Genomic DNA, 20,779 nt, shown 5'->3' with positions numbered 1-20,779 from the left:
TGAAATTTTCTCTTTACTCATGTTCAACCCGTCACAAGAATGTTTATAATACTTGGATTGCAAATCAAACAAAAAATGCGTTGTGTTAACCGGTACCAACCTCCGCGCAGAGATTTGAACCAGGAACCAGCATAGCTGATTTGAAATCAGATTTGAATCTCGAACCAGCATAGCAGGATTAAATCCCAACCTCCGCGCAGAGATTTGACAGAAACCAGCATAGAGCAATGACCGACAACTCTGCGTGGAGATTGGATTAAGGTTATATTACACTAATTCCCATTCTCACAGGGTCCCATTATATAACTCACAACTTTCAAAGCATTTATGTTGCCTTTCCGACGTATCATTTTTTCCGGACATGGTATTATTTTAAAGATGGATCTGTCCTCTTCCAATAATTGCAATCAAAAACAAACTAGTTTTTATTGAGGAAGAGAAAATGCACTCGTTAGAAATAGGCACTACGTATGAACCACGGAGGGATACACAGTGATTTATTGTAATGCAAACTTAAATCATGCCTTTATAAGCAATCACGTGATGATAGCCGAGTCACGTGGTACAATAATTATCCCTTATTATATTTACTTCTATTTATTTTATGCTTTCCGGTGGTTTATAGAGAAATATCAGTGAAATAAAACTGGTATTCCACTGTTTTAAACAGTGAAAAATAACAGTGAAAAATATCGATATTTGCCACTGTTTTACTGTGAAATGACGTCATTTTTTCAACGAAATGACGTCATAAATCCAGCGAAAGTATCCAGTTTAACTCATTTTTAATGTAAATATACGGTGCAAAAAGCATAAAATAAAAAGAAAATTTGTTGGATTCGGTGGAATATCGATTTTAATTCACTCGTGATAATAGAAAAAATATATTTTCACTCGTGGCTGCGCCACTCGTGAAAATATTGTTTTCTATGATCACTCGTGAAATAAAATCGATATTCCACCGAATCCAACAAATATCCTCTATATATATATATATATATATATATATATATATATATATATATATATATATATATATATATATATATATATATATAATAAAGTCGCTTTTAGCCGTTTATATAAAATAAAACGCTTTTATTAAATTTGCCGTAGCTTTCGACCTCTCGGTCTTCTTCAGCGGCGTTTATTTGTGAATAAGCATATCATCTTTAGCGGACGTGACGTTATATTATCGCACGTTACATTGCGCGCCAATTTTAGTCTTTTGTGTTTAGTCCATATGGTTTGAACGTCCTCAGTTTGCGCTTCCAAAGTTGTTCGATGGTCTTCCGGTACTCGTCGGATCCATTTAATTTTTCGAGTCCCATGACACGGAAGTCTGCGACGCTGTGGCCGTTTGTGTAGAAGTGCTCGGCTACCGGGTCGTTGTGTCGAGTCCGTATGCGGGACAGGTTAAGAAGATGTCGCTGGTACAAGGTATCTCCCGTTTCTCCTATGTATACGAAGGTCTTACACCGTTCGCAGTGTACAGCGTAGACTACATTGGTGGATTTGCAGGTGACCTCGTTCCGCACATTGTAGCTTTTTCCGGTGGTGTCGCTGAACTTTTCAGCCTCCATCATGTATGGACAGATTGCGCACCTCTGTGCCCCACAAGGTCCGCTCCTGTTGTGAACTCGGAAAAACATCCGGTTGTGCTTTTTATGAACCAATATGTCTTGAAGGTTGCAGTCTCTTCTGAATGCTGCTAACGGGGGTTCAGGAAAAACGTTTTTCATATGATCTGAAATGTGAAGTGTTGGCAGGTGTTTCCGGAGGATGTGGCCGACATTTGGTAGCGCTCTGGAGAAAGTGATAACGAGCGGTACCCTGGAATTACTTTTTGAAGGCACTTTTGTATGCAGCAGATTTTCTCGCTTCTTGTTATCAACTTTCTTCAGTTCTGTCTCGACGAATCGGCCATTGTATCCTCGCTTCTGTAGTTGCTCTTTTATCTTATCTCTGTGTTTTTTGTAGTCCGTCTCTTCCGAACATATTCTTTTTAGCCTCACACCTAAGCCGTACGGAATGGCCTTCTTCGTAGACTCGGTATGCGACGAGTCCATGTGCAGGTAGAGGTGCCGATCTGTTGGTTTGGTATATAGGTCTGAAACCAGCCTTCCTTTTCGAATAGACGTCATGGTGTCTAGAAATTCGAGCTGCTCTGTGGAGTAACGGAGCTCTAGCTGTATTCGTGGATGGATTTCATTTGCAACCGCATGGAATGTCTTTAGTGCCTCCAAACCATGTGTCCACAAGCCCCAAACATCATCAACAAACCGGAAGTAGGCTATTGGATGTTTGTTTGATTTTGAAAATAACTCTGTCTCCCAGGCTCCCATGTAGGTCGATGCGTAATTCATTCCTAAGTGCGATCCTATAGCAGTTCCTTCATTTTGCATGTAGTGGTCTCCATTGAATGAAATGGTGTTGTTATTTAGAACAGTGTCCATCATTGTGATCATGTCGTTGGTTGGTACTTCCGGTTGCACTCGCCGATTGAGAGCTTCAAATACTGCAGCACGGGCTTCTTCTCTTGGTACGCTGGAGATATATATATATAAAACTTTTTATGACCCTTATAAAACTATTTTCAAAATATACAAAAAAATACTTTCATAACATAATAATTAAACAAAGAAATAAAATCCTACCAAATTTTGTAGGATTTTATTGTGATGGCAGATATTGTATGCGAGAGCATGGAACGACAACTCTGCGTGGAGATTGAACCGGTACTGGTGTAATACACGTGTTACAAATGTGGTACGTGCTTGTGTTCAATGGCTGCTTTTTCAATCGAACAGTGTGCAATCGTCATGCTGCACTGACTTGTTTTTAATTAAATATTATTATCAATGAGTTATGTTATATTTCCATAAGAAAAATCATCAATTACAAAAATATAATTTTACGAGCTTACATTATCACGTGCAGAACGAGAAAACCATACCCGAACATGGTTTAAAAGTGTCAGAGTGTGTTGGATAAATTTTATTAAATTCAACTTTTTCAAAATTTGTTCTCAAACAAAAATCGCGACGTTTCAAGTTCGCATCATTAGCCGTTGATGAAAAAGAAGTTTTCTTACAGAATTGCGTTACACGTGCCTTTACATGTATAAACGTTATTTTGTAGATATCTTAAATGTTGCTTATAACGTAGGCTCTCTCTTGGAAAACGGGGTTTAATCAGTGTGCGTTAAACTTCGTCACATGTTAATCTGTGCATTACGCACCGGCTAATTGTGGACGCCACTTTCCGCCTAAACTGGATTTTCGCTAAAATGAAAGCGGAAAGTGTCGCTCTTTACGCACATGCATTACATCCCATTTTCCCAGACTAAGGCTGACTCTGTATTTTGTAACAGGAATCCGGGTAAAATGCCGAGGACGGGCGTACATTTACTTGTCTGAAGGCTCCGGGGACGACGAGAGTTATTACTATATAAGGACTATATTGATAACTTCATCGTGCTGTTCGGCAAACGTAAGTTAAGATAGCCTCATCACATAATTATGTAATTATATTTATAACTCGATTGCAATGTTTTGAAAATGTTCGGTTTTGTCGCAATATTAACCCTATATTGACGAAATAATAACCAGTGCCATTAACTCACATTTATTTTTATTTATTTTGGAAAGCCGCAAACACGTTCAATGTATCATTGTTTTATGTTCATAGTTGTATTTCATATTTTATGGGGATATCCTGCCATTGTCTTTTTTACACGAATACTTTACTGGGCTTCATACACAATCTGAATCACGTGCAAATGATAATGGTTTTGTTTAGTTGAAACCTATTTATGTTTGCTCGATTTCGTCAAAATCATCAGGTTTATTGAAACGCTTTCGATTCCGTGTCAAATGGGAGTTTTGAAAATCTGTTCAGTGTGGAAGTTTAACTCATTATAACTATACTAAGATATGTAGGGATCTTCAATGTCTGGTCGTAATCACGTGGAATGCTTCGTTCTGAACTCATTTTGATATAAGCTTAACGTTTAAACTCACCTTAGTCTAACGTGCTTTTGGTGAGCCTGTGTGATCGCCTTTGTTCATCTCTCGTCGTCAGCATTTATCTCGCCTGGGTCACGTGAGGTCAATACTAGATCACATAAATAAAGAAGGAATGTTCAAAAATTTCAAGTGTTAATTGTGACTTTGGCGAAACTTCATCTTGACATGTTGATTAACTTGATTATGTATGTGAATTTATTCTGGAATCCCTTCAAGCAAAGCAAAGTGATGAGTGAACATAAACATTTATGTTCGTGTGCAAATAAGGAATATACACAAAATCAGTATCTACTGTGACCTCAATCTTGAATCGTGCAACATAATGTTGCGACTGATGTAACGATAATTTGAGCAAATTAATTAATTTCGAAATCCTATCGTGCAAAACAAAGTTATTAGCGGGACACTATTTACACATAAGGAATAAGCAAACACTGTAATTGTCCACTGTAACATTGACATTGAAGCGAGAGAAATGGTTGTTGCAGGCGACACGTCGTCTTGCTATGAATATCATTACAGACAAGTTATTTTGAATAGCTATAATGCCCGGCAAAGTTATGAGCCGCGCGCAAACATGTACCGTCAATATTTAACATATATACGCACACGCAAAAACTCAAAGGTCCACTGTAACCTTGACATTGAAGCAAGAGAAATGATTGTTGGCGACACGTCGTCTTGATATGCTGTTCATCTGAACCAATTAATTTCGAAATTCCACCATGAACAGGGCGCAGAATCAACGGGTTTTCAAGGGTTTACACACGGGTTGGACAGAATTTAAACACACCGTAAAGAGCTTTATTTTTCCAAATATGTCATTGATATGTACTTGCAAAACTATTTCGCGCATAACAGAAAGATTTTTTCTTGATGTTTGTGTACATATCTCAAGGTAAAAGAATAAATCATTGAATACGTCTGAAATCGGCGACATAATTTCTCGTCGCTTGAAGAATAACCGTATAAATGAATGCAGTACACATATAATTTTTTAACAAGAACACATGCTTATTAAATAAAGAAATGATGGTGTATTTCACATTGCTATAAGCAGCATAACCATCTGTCTTGTATGCACGAGTTGAAATTGTTAAGAAAAAGGGTTTAAAATGTTATACCACTTACCGGGTCCCACAATATCACGACCTGGAGGTCGCCGTGATGTAATGGATGATACGGTGTCCGCCTATCGACCGGGAGGTCGCGAGTTCCATCCCCACCGTGGGAGCGTTCCTTAAATCTCTTCCAAAGACACTTAGTACTGGTTCTAAGCCCAGGAAACGGACTCGAGATACTTTATATAAGCCATAGGCTTTCGATGCAATCGTTCTAAAATAAATAGGTTTAAACTAAGATGTAGGTAAAAGTTATCTCCCGCACAAACACACACGGACAGAAAGCACTATTTGCCCGTCCGCTATAATAGCAGATGCATAAACAAAATTATCGCTGTTAAAGTAACTGAATACGAATCTCCAAATACGTCCTCTGTCGAATTAAGATAAAACAAAGGTCATCCGGCCGCCATGATTATTATGAAATCGTATATTATGTACGAAACAATAATTTGCAGTTGTATTATTTTGTCTGTAATCTAATAAAGCTTCTGAGTACAAAAACATTAACTATTTATTCAAGAAGAATCGAAATTAATGAGCACATCTTATACTCGGAGTTAACAGCATAGTAACCTTTGGATGATATGCTTTTTGGTTATATACTTTTATTTTGCTTTGACGTACACAGTTTTGACGGATTCTAGTCATTTGGTACCCATTTACTGGTTGGCCGAAATGCGTACCGCTAATTAAAATGCTGCCTTTTCCAATGTAAAGGTCTCACCGAGAGGACAAATGTCACAAATATAACGTGCTTATTGAAACCAATGTCAAGCTCAGTAGGGCGACATGAACGACAACCAAAAGTCAAGGTCATAATAAGCTTACTTTCTTGTCCTGACTTTTAACTTACAAGGTATTGATGAAGTTCCAACTTACATGTCACACGTGTTTGCGAAAATGAGGCATCGTGTCTTGCCTACGAAAAGATGTTAAATGCATTCGATCAAAGTTCAATGCCAAACTTGAAGATGTCAAGAAGAAATATGCATCTTGTCTGTCAATATGGACATTTAAACCACATTACATTGATTTGTCCTGGACAAAGATAAAACGCCACCTGAGGTTAACGAATTTACAGTTAAGGCCAAACTTATTCGCGCGGAACCGCAATTAATAATTTCCCTTCACTGGTATTTCTGCTATTTACTATTTAAGTTGTGTTGTTCCGAATGCTATGAATTTGGAACTTTAAACGATTTACAACAATTAAAAAATATCTAATTACTGATTTTCAGTTTGATATAATACGTTCTAATAAGCATAATATAAATATTACCGAACACTGATTTAATGAAAGATTGCATACAGTCGAGTACATACAAATGTCTGAAGAAATGCAGGTTCAAAGAAATCTACACTCATGAGGTTAATGTCAACAACAATAACGCATGATATTCATACCACAACGTTAAAAAATTTCTTAACAAGCGAAATGTAATCTCATGATTAAATGAGTATATGTATTTTGATTGTAATACAACGTATCGGTATGAACAAACTGAACACAGATAACTTTTAAACACTAAATACTTTATATTGTTTGATACCTTCCGTGTGTCCTCTCTTATTAAAGCTTAAAATAACATAAATTCTCAAAGTCAATGAGTACTTTGTAAACAATAGTAAAATAAAGTTATCCCATAAACAATCCGAGTTCCTTATAGCGATAGCCAACATTTTAACGCTAGAAGTAGTGTGTTAACACAGGTTTAACGAAATACAAAATGCTCGATTTTTTGTGCCACAATATATTCGATTTTAATTTCCTGCAACGAAATCTATTCAAACGACACACGAACACTAACTTGTTAGTAATACAAGAAATATATTGTCCCATAGAAAAGAAAAATTGGCATTTTGTTTCGTTTTACCAGACCACATTTAGCGTCGAATGTTCGGCTAATGCTATAAACAACATTTTTATGGGTTAGCTTTATTTTTCGAATAATATTCCGATATATTCGTTTATAGTGAGTGTGTATGGGCTTTTAAATATGCACATCAAAGTTACGTTAAATATCCACAGTCAATTGGCTTTCATTCAAGTTTGAGTAAACCTGTAAAAAAAACAGAATGCCACATCGTGTACAACTGTAAACAATACAGCTTCAAATACATTTTAACATCAAATATATACAATATTTACTTCTAACAATAACCATGTAAAGCAGAAATGAGTATGTATAGTAATGAAGCAAGTATAATTGTACAATATACAGTCGAAGATCATGTAAAGTGTAAACAACAAACGCAATAAACGTCGTTATCAACATTATGACAAACGCAATAAACGTCGTTATCAACATTATGACAAACGCAATAAACGTCGTTATCAACATTATGACAAACGCAATAAACGTCGTTATCAACATTATGAGGTAAACATTTGAAATAAATAGTCATGGCATAATAGTCATAATTATGTATTCAGGTGATTGTTCTTAAAAATGTCGATTTATCTTGTTTCAATAATGTTGCTCGTTTTGAATCATTACATAATTTTATATTGCTTAAAAATTATAAATAAGTGTTCCGCTATAGTGCCTGATCAGTTAAAATTACACTGAAGTAAATTAAAACTTATAATACAATGATATTACGGCAAACCCTTTATGTCATAGAAAATAATTAATTCAATTCAATGCAAATATTCAGTGTTAATTTATACTTAATTAAATGGAGAAATACCATTCAAACCAGTTAAAGCATCGAGTATTATGGGCACAAGAAAAAAGGCAAATGAATCAAATAAGTTAAAACATGTTTAGAAGAAAACGATTCCGGACTCCAAACAAAAAAAATTAATCATACATCGTAAAACAATTGTAAAAAGTTAACAAACACAACGACGATTATAATACGTAAAAATGTAAAATAAATGCATGTAAAAATGATTTCTTACACTATGGACACAAATAGCAGAAAATTAAAATGAATTTGAACCTTTAAACTCAAAACAACAATATCAATAGATATATGTATATCAAGTAGCAAAATTACTAGACTTTAGAAAGTAAAAACATAAAAAAAAACTAAGATTAATTACAGTAAAATGTATAATTTCGCAGGTCGGTGACCATTACATTACGACGATGACACCAGAGCGCGCTTTGGATCAGCAAACGATATATTGCCTATCTAACAGAGTATACATCACACAGCAACTAGCATAATCCAGATAAGCCTGTGAGTAACTCACAAACTGCTCAGGATTTGTCGAAGGGCTGGAAATTGTGGTTTTAAAACTTGAATGTATAAAGATAGGTCATACAATGTAAAGGATTTTAATCAACAGATCTAAGCCTTCCGTGTCTTGGATCACCTCTGTCTACCTGTATGGAGAAGCTAAAGATACTTCTTATATTATTATCATATTATTCTTAACAAAGAATTTTCCGAATATTTGTGTTAATTGCCATGCTAGACTTTAATTTCAAGTAATTTTAGAAGATTGCAGATTTGAGAGTATTATTTCTTTGAAGACTTTAGTCTAAACATTGGCTGCTTGATACTGACGCGGGTCCCGACTTTCATGGAGCACCTCTTTACATGTTAGACCCTCCCACTTTCGTCGTGGGTGGCGCGGAGGGCTGCGGCGGTTGCATCCAGTTGTAGTAGCTGTATGCGGGGGCGTAACTCATGTTGCCCCCAGCGTGCTTATCATCATCATCTTTGGTATCAACCTTGCCGAACATGCACTCCTGGTAAGAGGGCGGAGCTACAAAACATAACATGCTGGTTAGACGGTTGAGCTACAAAATATGAACTGGTAAGAGGGAGGAGAAACAAAAAAGAACTTGAAAGACGGCGGGGCTATAATACATACACTTACATTTTTAATACTGGTAAGAGGGCGAAGCAACAAAACATACACATTCATACTGGATACATATTGACAGGGCGGAGCATGATATAGAACACACATTTAGGATACTGGTGAGTAGGCGGAGCTAGAAATCATTTTGGATACTGGTAACAGTGCCGAGCTAAAAGACATAAACATACAGTTTTTGATACTTGCAAGATTGCATAGCTAGAGACAAAAATGACGATTTGGAAACGAAATTAGAGCCAAGTGTTTTAGCAGATGCTAACGGGAACCTCCTTTTCGAGAATGCCACAGTCCTAAACAGGTGGAGTAAATACTACAGTGACCTCTACAACTACCCGCTTCAAACAGACTTCAGTCTCCTTTTGGACAATTTCAGATCAAAAGCGGACGACGAAATTACTTATAGCTGAGGTGGAGGAGGCATTGTGTAGTCTTAAGGCTGGTACATCTCTGGGAGTGGACAACGTCCCATGCACTTTGATTAAACACGGAGGGAAGGTAACGACTGCAGCAATGACGACACTATGCCAAAAGATATTGGACGAGAGTGGCCCAAGGACTGGATCCAGTCACTGGTCATACCGGCAGGCCTTGAAACATCCACTCGACCGCTCGCATATGCGAGTGAAATTGACGGTTGGGCGAGTAAAGTTTGTTAAATACTCGACCGACTCGGCGAGTGCTGTTTTTCAAGTTGAGAAATATAAATTCATTTCCAGAACTCCTGCTACATCGATACAAATTGCGAACAATTTTTCGAACAAACAAAAACTAGGTTTAGTACACACAGAAACTGCACTTTTGTTTTGACAATGAAAAATGACGTCACAGGCACAGTAAAATAATTCTCGAAATCGGCTGCGCTCTTTTCGTAGGTGTCAGTGCTCTTAGCTAATCGATTATAAGTGGAAAAAAACATGTAAATATCTCCGTGAAGAATAAAATTTCATTTTAATATAAATATCAATGAAAAAATAATACAAAACTGGTTAATTATAATACCGGTACTTCTTATATTTATTTAAAAATAAACAGAAACAATAATTATTTAAAAACAGAATAATTTGTGATCAGAAGCCTTAGCCAAAATAAGACTAATACCCCTACCGAACAAAGGCAACTTAAAGATGTGCGAAAATAATCGCACCATCAGTCTGATCAGTCATCCCAGCAAAGTCATGCTTCGCTTCGCATCATTAATGGATTGAGAAGTAAGGGCGATGAACTGCTGGCCGAAAAGCTGGCATGATTCAGAGGTGGGCTAAGCACAGTGGAACAGATTTTCGACTGCATAATAACCTTTGAGAAACACTTGCAACACCAACGTGAGATCTTCCTGAACCTCATCGACTTTAAGAAAGCTTTCGACCACGTGTGGCATGATCGACTATGGCATGCTATGATAGGATTGAACATTGACGAAGGGTGGTGTAAGTCATCCAAGAACTCTACGGAAAAGATAGCAGCGCAGTACTTCTCACTGGACAGCAGGGGGACTTTTTCAGGACTACAGTGGATGTCCGTCAGGGATGTCTGATCTCTTCCGTCCTGTTTAACAATTTCATTGAGAAGACAATGAATGGGAATCTCCATGACCTCCACATCTCTATCTCTATCGGTGGAAAACCCATCTCCAACTTGAGATTCGCTTATTACATTGACCTCATGTATGGCACCAGCAGTGAACTTCAAGATCTTACCTACAAACTCTATGAAAGAGCAAGAGCATACGGAATGGTGGTTAGCATGGAGAGATGATGGTGAAGAGCACGACCATAACCATGAATGATGAGAAGCTAGAAGAAGCGACCAGCTTCAAGTACTTAAGCGCAACCCTGTCCAGGGATGGTACCAGTACTGATGGGGTCCGAATAAAAATTAATTACCATGGCTACCGCAGCGATGGCCAGACTGAGCAGGTTGTGAACAAGCAGTTCCATCAGTTTTCAAACCAATGCTCTACAAGTCATTCGTAGTCTCCATGCTACTCTACGGCTGCGAGATCGGCATTTGAACACAAATTTCTAATTACACTGCTCCGCATCTCCTACGCGGAGATCAACGAGTACTTCCGGAACATGACTGCAACACATGTTTGCCCAAACGAGCCCCTTCTGGCGACCGTCATACGACAAAAGCTTGCTTGGTTTGGACACGTCTCCAAGAACGTCTATCTGTGCAAGTCTGTTCTCCAGGGTAAACTAGAGGGAAGTCGACGTTGAGGCCGTCAGAAGAAGAGCTGGATGGACAATTTAAAATAGTGCACAACCCTTCTCATGGATGAATAACTCTCAGCAGCAGACAACAGTTCTGACTGGAGGCGGATTTCGGTATCGTCGTCCCTCATTTTCCTCCAACGGCCAAACCGGTCAAGAGAATGATGATTTTAATACTAAGGGTGGAGCGATAAACACGAACAGAAACTTCGGAAAGAGGACGGAGCTTGAAAACATAAATAGACATTTTGGATACTTGTAAGAGGGTTAGAGGGCGGAGTTAAAAGAAGAACAAAATTTTCGGATACTGGTAAGAGGGCGGAGCTACAGAACAGTAAGACGGCGGAGCTAGAAACAACAAGAGATGTGTAAGTCACAAACTTTTTTTTTACCTTTGACCTTGAAGGATGACCTTGTCCTTGAACTTCCACCACTCAAAATGTGCAGCTTCATGAGATACACATGCATGCCAAATATCAAGTTTCTATCTTCAATAATGCGAAAGTTATAGCCAACGCTTTGATAGAAGTTATGAGCATTTTACCATGCTAAATCCTTGAAATGCACTAAGTGACCCCGTGACCTAGTTTTTGACCCGGCATGACCCATATTCTAACTCGACCTCGATATTGTCTAGATACAACTTTTGAAGTTTGGTAAAGATCGGATGAAAAGTATTTGAAAAAGAGAGCGGACACGAAAAGTGTGACAGACAGACAGACAGACTGACAGACAGACAGTGCGAAAACTATATACCCCCTTTTTTTGAAAGGGGGCATAAAAATTACAATAATTATTGGTTTACTGGTAAGAAGGCAGAGCAAAGAAAACAAGAACATACATGTTGAGTACTGTTATGAGGGCGAAGCAGACATTTTGGGAACTGGACGTAGAGCTGAGCAAGAAATAATAACAAACACTTCTGATGCTAGTAAAGGGCGGGGCTAGAAACAAGAACATACAAACGATGTCGGTAGGAGGGCGAAGCTACAAAATATTAACTGAAATCTTAGAAACTGGTAAGAGGGCGGATCTAAAAACAGAAACTTTCATTGAAGACACTTAATTGAGGCAACAAACACAATCATAGCGACGGGGCAACACATAAAGTCTATTAAGGATAATTTAATTACAGCAGAATGATAAACTTAAACCCTTTCCCGTTCAGAAGCGCATTCTGGCCCGTTTGGAGTCCATTAGAATAACACAATAAACATCTTTCGTCAAAGATGCAAGTCTTAAAGCCAAAATATCTAACCTGAAGATACTTATAAGCCGCAAATAGCATAAACATTAACAGACTGTGAATTACCGCAGTCAGTTCTGGTTTGCATGTAACCTGCTGGTTGCATGTAGCCATTTTAACTATGCTTCCGAGTGGGAAAGGGTTAACACTGAACAAGAGGGCATGAAAGGCCCAAAGTCGCTCACCTGAGATTACATGATATTATTGGGACAAATCTTCTGACCAAGTTTCATGAAGATCGGAAAATAAATGTGGCCTCTAGAGTGTTAACAAGGTTTTACTATAGCCATATAAGGAAAAGTGTTCCGACCCCTGGCAGCCATGTTTTGCAACCAACCGGCATCATTTTTGAACTCGTCCAAGATATTATTGGGACGAATCTTCTGACCAAGTTTCATGAACATTGGACAGTAAATGTGGCCTCTAGAGTGTTAACAAGATTTTACTATAGCCATATAAGGAAAAATGCCCCGCCCCTTGGAAGCCATGTTTTTCAAGCAAACATACTTATTTTCGAACTCATCCAAGATATCCTTGAGTCCAATCTTCCGACCAATTTTCATGAAGATTGGAAATAAATGTGGCCTCGAGAGTGTTAACAAGGTTTTACTATAGCCCTGTGTTTTTTTCACCTAGAGGGGAATAGTGGCGGGGCCCATCCAAAGGGGAAAAACGCGTCGATTTTTAGGAAAAGAGGAAAATTAAAAATTCACTCTTTATATGTAATGATATTCATTATATGAATACACATGTATGTATAAATGTAATATTCACAGCTCAATGTCTCTGTCCTTTTTCTTAAATATATATCAATGATTTTTTTCAACATTAGTTTCAGACAGTTCAGCTTTTATGCACAGTCTCAGTTTTCCAAGCCATTTTGAGTCTAATTGAGATTTTTTAAATAGATAAAATGGCAAATTTGAGCATTTTTTATCAATAAAATGGACCAAATTGGAATGTTTTTATCAACAAATATTGACACAATATCGATACATCAGGCCTTTCCTGGCCATTTTGGGAAAAAAATACATTTCATGTGAAAAGACAACTGATTTGGGAAAAACTAATTTAATATAACTCTGTATAACAATTCAAAATCATATAAATTATAGTTATATACTTCGCGAGTTGTTTATGAAATAAATTTGAGATATATTTATCTTTAGACAGTTCATTCTATAATATTTTTTTTAACTTCTGAAGGGGATTTTAAGCCATATAAGGAAAAATGCCATGCCCCTGGTGGCCAAGTTTAAAAGAAACCAAAACAGTTTTCGAACTCTTACAAGATATCATTGGGACAAATCTTCTGACCAAGTTTCATGAAGATCGGAAAATAAATGTGGCCTCTAGAGTGTTAACAAGGTTTCACTAAAGCCATAAAAGAAAAAATGCCGGCCCCCCTGGCGGCCATGTTTTTCAACCAACCGGCATCATTTTCGAACTCGTCCAAGATATGATTGGGTTGAATCTTCTGACCAATTTTCATGAAGATTGGACAATCAAAGTGGCCCCTAGAGTGTTAACAAGATTTTACTACAGCCATATATTATAATATAGCCATATAAGGAAAAATGTCCCGCCCCTTGGCAGCCATGTTTTTCAAGCAAATGTTACCATTTTTGAAGTCATCCAAGATATCATTGGGACAAATCTTCCAACAAGTTTCATGAAGATCGGAAAATAAATGTGGCCTCTAGAGTGTTAACAAGGTTTTACCATAGCCATATAAGGAAAAATGCCACGCCCCCTGGCGGTCATGTTTTTTAACCAACCAGCATCATTTTCGAACTCGTCCAAGATATTATTGGGATGAATCGTCTGACCAAGTTTCATGAAGGTCAGACAATAAATGTGGCCTCTAGAGGGTAAACAAGATTTTACAATAGCCATATAAGGAAAAATGCCCCGCCCCTTGGCAGCCATGTTTTTCAAGCTAACGTCACCATTTTCGAACGCATCCAAGATATCATTGAGACCAATTTTCTGATTAAATTTCATGAAGATTTGACAATAAATATAGCCTCTAGGGATTTAACAAGTCAAATATTGACGCCGCCACAACGGACGACGCACGACGAACAAAAGGCGATCACAAAAGCTCACCATGAGCACGTTGTGCTCAGGTGAGCTAAAAACGGTACTTACGCAGATTAAACGGAAGAGATACTTCCTGACGGCGGCCCGTATGGTTGCTGAGTGACTACAGGTTCCGGAGACGGCCACATTGAGGGCATGTACATCTGTACCGTGGACTGCAGGGGGATGGTGCCAATAGTTATAGGTATAGGCAGCTCAAGGTCGAACGGTGTGTCCACTACGTCCACTTTAAACTGTGGGAAAATAATTTTGGATATACATGTATCTTTTTTGTATTAGGCATACATATGAATTATATAGAATCTTATTCTCCTTCAGTATCTATGCAGTCAAGTATTAAATGCGCCTTGTTATAAAAACAAGGGCTGTTTGTAAAACATGCATGCCCCCCATATGGGCTGTCCGTTGTAGTGGCAGCCATTGTGTGAATACGTTTTTTGTCACTGTGACCTTGACCTTTGACCTAGTGACCTGCGAGTCACGATCAATGTACCTATGAAGTGTCATGATCCTAGGCAAAAGCGTTCTTGAGTTATCATCCGAAAATCATTTTACTATTTCGGGTCACCGTGACCTTGACCTTTGACCTTGTGACCTCAAAATCAATAGAGGTCATCTGCAAGTCATGATCAATCTACCTATGAAGTTTCATGATCCTAGGCGTATGCGTTCTTGAGTTATCATCCGAAAACCATTTTACTATTTCGGGTCACCGTGACCTTGACCTTTGACCTAGTTACCTCAAAATCAATAGGGGTCATCTGCGAGTCATGATCAATCTACCCATGAAGTTTCATGATGCTAGGCGTATGCGTTCTTGAGTTATCATCCGGAAACCATTTTACTATTTCGGGTCACCGTGACCTTTACCTTTGACCTAGTGACCTCAAAATCAAGAGGGGTCATCTGCAAGTCATGATCAATCTACCCATGAAGTTTCATGATCCTAGGCGTATGCGTTCTTGAGTTATCATTCAAAAACCATTTTACTATTTCTGGTCACCGTGACCTTGACCTTTTACCTAGTGACCTCAAAATCAATAGGTCTGCGCGTCATGATCAATGTACCTATGAAGTTTCATGATCCTAGGCCCAAGCGTTCGTGAGTTATCGTCTGACCAACACCTGGTGGACGGACCGACAGAACGACAGACCGACCGACCGACCGACAGACCGACATGAGCAAAGCAATTTACCCCCTCTTCTTCGAAGGGGGCATAATTAAATACGGAAATTCGACGGTAAATGTTCTTTTGTAAAATATACTATAGATATTTGTAATGTGCAACGGACTTTTGCTTCAATCAACGTTAACTCGCTTTCCTGTTTCTGACACTTACATTTTATATTAAACTTCCTAACACGTGTTGTGTTGTTCCTTAGATTAGTTAATAATCAGTTGCGCTCAGGTATATACAATTATATAAGCACAACAGTATAAAAACCATGAAACGGTTAAGACTGATTTCGCACATAATAATCCAAGAACATAATAATACGTTTGAACAACAACCTCCACAAAATATTCAATGAAGATAATGTCACATCCGGGAAGCTGGGACGGCGGCAGGGCAGGTATCTGGAATCGTTCATTCACCCACGCGTCACTTCCGCCCCCACTGACCGGACCATGCTCCATGACGACGCAGTGTGACTTGGAGCGTCTCTTTGAGCCGCCGTATGTCCGGTAGGTAGTTACCTGTAAATGAACAGAGAACAATCTATCACAAGATATGATGCATACTGTCAGATAACTGTTTAAACTAAACAAGAGGGCATGAAGGCTCAAAGTCGCTCACCTGAGAAAACAAGATATTATTGGGACAAATCTTCTGACCAAGTTTCGTGAAGATCAGAAAATAAATGTGGCCTCTAGAGTGTTATCAAGGTTTTACTATAGTCATATAAGGAAAAATGCCCCACCCCTTGCAGCAGTGTTATTCAACCAACTGGCATCATTTTTGTACACTTCATAGATATTATCGGGATTAATCTTTTGACCACGTTTCATGAAGATCAGACCTTAATTGTGGCCTCCAGAGTGTTAACAAGATCTTACTATAGCCATATTAGGAAAAATGCCCTGCCCCTTGGAAGCCATGTTTTTCAAGCAAACATTATTATTTTCGAACTCTTCCAAAATATCATTGAGACCAATCTTCTGACCAAATTTCATGACAATTGAACAATAAATGTGGCCTCTAGAGTGTTAACAAGGTTTTACTAAAGCCATATAAGGAAAAATGCCCCGGCCCTGGTGGCCATATTTTTAAAGCAACCAAATCTCATCGAAGATATCAGTGGGACAAATCTTCTGACCAAGTTTCATGATGATCGGAAAATAAATGTGACCTTTAGAGTGTTAACAAGGTTTTACTATAGCCATACATAGCCATATCAGAAAAAATGCCCCGACCCTTTGCAACCATGTTTTTCAAGTAAACGTAACCATTTTCGAACTCATCCAAGATATCAATAAGACAAATGTTCTGACCATATTTCATGAAGATTGGACAATAAATGTGGCCTCTAGGGTGTTAACAAGGTTTTACAAAAGCCATATATAGCCGTATTAGGAAAAATGCCCCGCCCCTGGTTGCCATGTTTTAAAAGAAATCAAAACCATTTTCAAACTCATCCAAGATATCATTAAGACAAATTTTCTGACCAAGTTTCATAAAGATCTGAAAATAAATGTGGCCTCTATAGTGTTAACAAGATTTTACTATACCCATAACAGGAACAAGAGGGCCAAGATGGCACTAGTTCGCTCACCTTTTTTTACAAGGCTTTGTTCATTGCTTAGTTGAAAATTCAGTACGCTATAGCATATTAGATTGGTTCCCTTCTGTTTACTTGTGCAGTGTGAGCATATGATTAATTCTGATTGAGTACTGTCTATTCACATGGATTTTTGCATGCAAACATTTGCAAGTAATGCTAATTCTACATGTGTTTACAAAGTTTGTGTAAGATTTGGACCTGCTGACCAAGATTTTGACCCCACATGACCCAATGTTAAACTTTGCATAGATATCATCAAGAAAAACATCCTGGTCAAGAATCATCATTATGGCCTCAAGTGTGTTTACAAGGTATCGTGGGGACAAATCTTCTGACCAAGTTTCATGACGATTGGACAGGAAATGTGCCCTATAGAGTGTTTACAAGGTTTCTCCATAGCCGAATAAGAAAAAATGCCCCGCCTACTGGCAACCATGTTTTCAACGGACGGGAACCACTTTTTAACTCAACCAAGATATCACAAAGACAACAATTTTGACGAAATTACATGCAGATTGGGCATACAATGTGACTTCTACAGTGTTTACAATGTTTTTCTTCTTTTTTGACCTAGTGACCTAATTTTCAAAAAAGCATGACCTAGTTTCGAGCTCGATCTAGGTATCATTGGGACAAAGCTTCTGACCAAGTTTCATGAAGATCGGACAAGAAATGTGGTCTTTAGAGTGTTAACAGGGTTTCTCAATAGCCAAATAAGGAAAATTGCCCGGCCCACTGGCGGACATGTTTTTCACAGAAGGGAACCACTTTTGAACTCAACCAAGCTATCATTAAGACAAACATTTTAACAAAGTAACATGAAGATTAGGCATGAAATATGACTTCTACAGTGTTTTCTTTTTTTTTTTACCTAGTGACCTAGTTTTTGACCCAGTTTCGAACTCGACCGAGATTTCATTGGGACAAATCTTTTGACCAAGTTACATGAAGGTCAGACAAAAAATGTGGCCTCCTGATTGTTTACGAACAAATGTGAACGGACGGACGGAAAGACGACCGACAAAGACCGGTCACAAAAGCTCAGCTGAGCAATCAGATGAGCTAAAAATGCCTCGCCTCCTGGCGGCCATGTTTTCCAGCCAAAGGGCATCATTTTTGAACTCGTCCAAGGTAGTATTAGGGTGAATCTTCTGACCAAATTTCATGACGATTGGGCAATAAATGTGGCCTCTGGAGTGTTAACAAGATATTACTTTGGCCATATATAGCCATATACGGAAAAAATCCCCTCCCCTTGGCAGCTATGTTTTTTAAGCAAAGGTTACCATTTTCAAACTCATCCAAGATATCATTGGGACCAATCTTCTAACAACATTTCATGAAGATTGGAAAATAAATGTGGCCTCTAGAGAGTTTACAAGACAAATGTTGACGGCGCACGACGCACGACGGAAAAAAGGCGATCACAAAAGCTCACCATGAGCACGTTTTGCTCAGGTGAGCTAAAAATGAACGGACAATGTCTAAGAATGCTGCGACCCTGTCATGCATTCAGCGCAACAGCATAATCTAGTACCTATCAAAGACCGCTAGCAGTTCCTGTAAAATCATATCTTATCGTCCCAAACATGGCTTAATTATACAAAGGTCCAAAGTCGCTCACCTGAGATTCAAAGGAACTGACCTGTTCCGTACAGCCCAAGATGTCATAAGAACAAAATATTCTTACCAACTTTCATGATTATTGAAGCCACATTTTTCTACAGACCAGAACCATTTTCATATGCATCAAAGATATCATTTAAACAAATATTCTGACAGGGTTTCATAAAGATTGATGAAGATATATAAGGAAAAATGCCCAGTCTCACTGGTAGCCATTTTTTTCCAGCAACTGGAACCATTTTCGAACTTGTCCAAGATATCATTGGGTCAAGTCTTCTGACAATGTTTCATGATGATCAGACAATAATTGTGACTTCTAGAGTGTTAACAAGGTTTTACTATAGCTATATAAGAAAAAATGCCCCTCCACCTGATGGCCATGTTTTTGAAGCAACCGAGACCATTTTCGAACTCATCCAATGTCATTGGGACAAATCTTCTGACCACGTTTCATTAAGATTGGAACATATATGTGGCCTCTAGAGTGTTAACAAGGTTTTACTATAGCCATATTAGGAAAAATGCACCGCCACCTGGCGGCCAAGTTTTTCAACCAACCGGCATCATTTTTAAACTTGTCCAAGATATTATTGGGATGAATCTTCTGACCAGGTTTAATGAAGAGCGGACAATAAATGTTGCCTCTAGAGTGTTAACAAGATTTTACTATAGCTATATATAGCCATATAAGGAAAAATGCCCCCGCCCCGTGGCAGCAATGTTTTTCAAGCAAACGTTACCATTTTTGAATTCATCCAAGATATTATTGAGACCAATCTACTGACCAAATTGCATGAAGAATTGAAAATAAAAAAGGCCTCTAGAGTGTTAACAAGGCAAATGTTGACGCCGCATGACTTACGACGGACAAAAGGCGATCACAAAAGGTCACTTGTGCTCAGGTGAGCTAAAAACGAAGGTTAACAACACCACTTACACGAAATATACTGATTGCACAGGCTTATCTGGGATGAAAATTTACGCACAGGCTTAGTTAAAAATTACCATTTCAAGGCAAATCTTTGACTTAGCAACACCTCTGCCCGTCCCATCCTGAAATTCCGCGTTCACGACCACCCACTCTCCGGGCACATACCCAGTCTTGTCAATCCTCAGACTGGCACTAATAGGCGGGGTTTCACAGCAGCAGCAACACACCCGTCTTGGAGTCCGAGACCTGCTGGCTTGCCTGGACATACCATTGTAGAAGATTATGGTGCAGTGTATATTAAGAGGTTACTACATATATTTAGAGCTTAGAAAATCTTAACTTATTGTATGCTTTCCGGTGGTTTATAGAAAAATATCAGTGAATTAAAACTGATATTTCAATGTTTAAAACATTGAAAAATATCAGTCAAAATTATTGATAATTTTCATTGTTTAACGTGAACTATTTTAAGATATCTTTTATTTCCCCAATGTGACCCTCAATTGAAGGCTAATTTTACAAAGGGGGTCTACTCTGCATAGATGTTTATTAAAAAAAAACATACTGAAGATCCCCATTTTATTTTAATACATGGGGGGCATCCAACGGGGAATTATGTTGTCCGGAATGGCAAACATACGAAAATAATCATTGATTGTAAGCATAAAATAATAAAAAAAATGTTGGATTTGGTGGAATATCGATTTTAATTAAATCGTGATCATAGAAAAAATATATTTTCAATGATCACTCGTGAATTAAAATCGATATTCCACCAAATCCAACAAATATCCTCTATAATCTACCTTTCGCGAGCCATTAAGATTTTCGTGCCCAATAAATTAAATGATTCGTATTTGACAAAAAACTGGAGTTACATTTATTA

General features: G+C 38.1%; 1 protein-coding gene and 1 long non-coding RNA gene across 2 annotated transcripts in view; both read right to left on the bottom strand.

Moving 5' to 3' along the window:
• The window catches only part of LOC127835863 (arrestin domain-containing protein 17-like), a 66,202-nt gene that overhangs the window by 34,332 nt on the left and 11,091 nt on the right, over window positions 1-20,779 (bottom strand). The gene's annotated exons all lie outside the window — the stretch shown is intronic.
• Window positions 1,976-5,297, bottom strand: LOC127834416 (uncharacterized). Its single transcript, XR_008027929.1, has 3 exons — window positions 5,160-5,297; window positions 4,023-4,116; window positions 1,976-2,547 (listed from the first exon to the last, which is right to left on the bottom strand). It is a non-coding gene; the product is annotated as an uncharacterized LOC127834416 (long non-coding RNA).

This window comes from Dreissena polymorpha, chromosome 6 (genome assembly GCF_020536995.1).
Source record: "Dreissena polymorpha isolate Duluth1 chromosome 6, UMN_Dpol_1.0, whole genome shotgun sequence".
Lineage (NCBI taxonomy): Eukaryota > Metazoa > Mollusca > Bivalvia > Myida > Dreissenidae > Dreissena > Dreissena polymorpha.
Note: the sequence above shows the minus strand (reverse complement) of the source record. Positions and strands in the feature narration are given on the sequence as shown.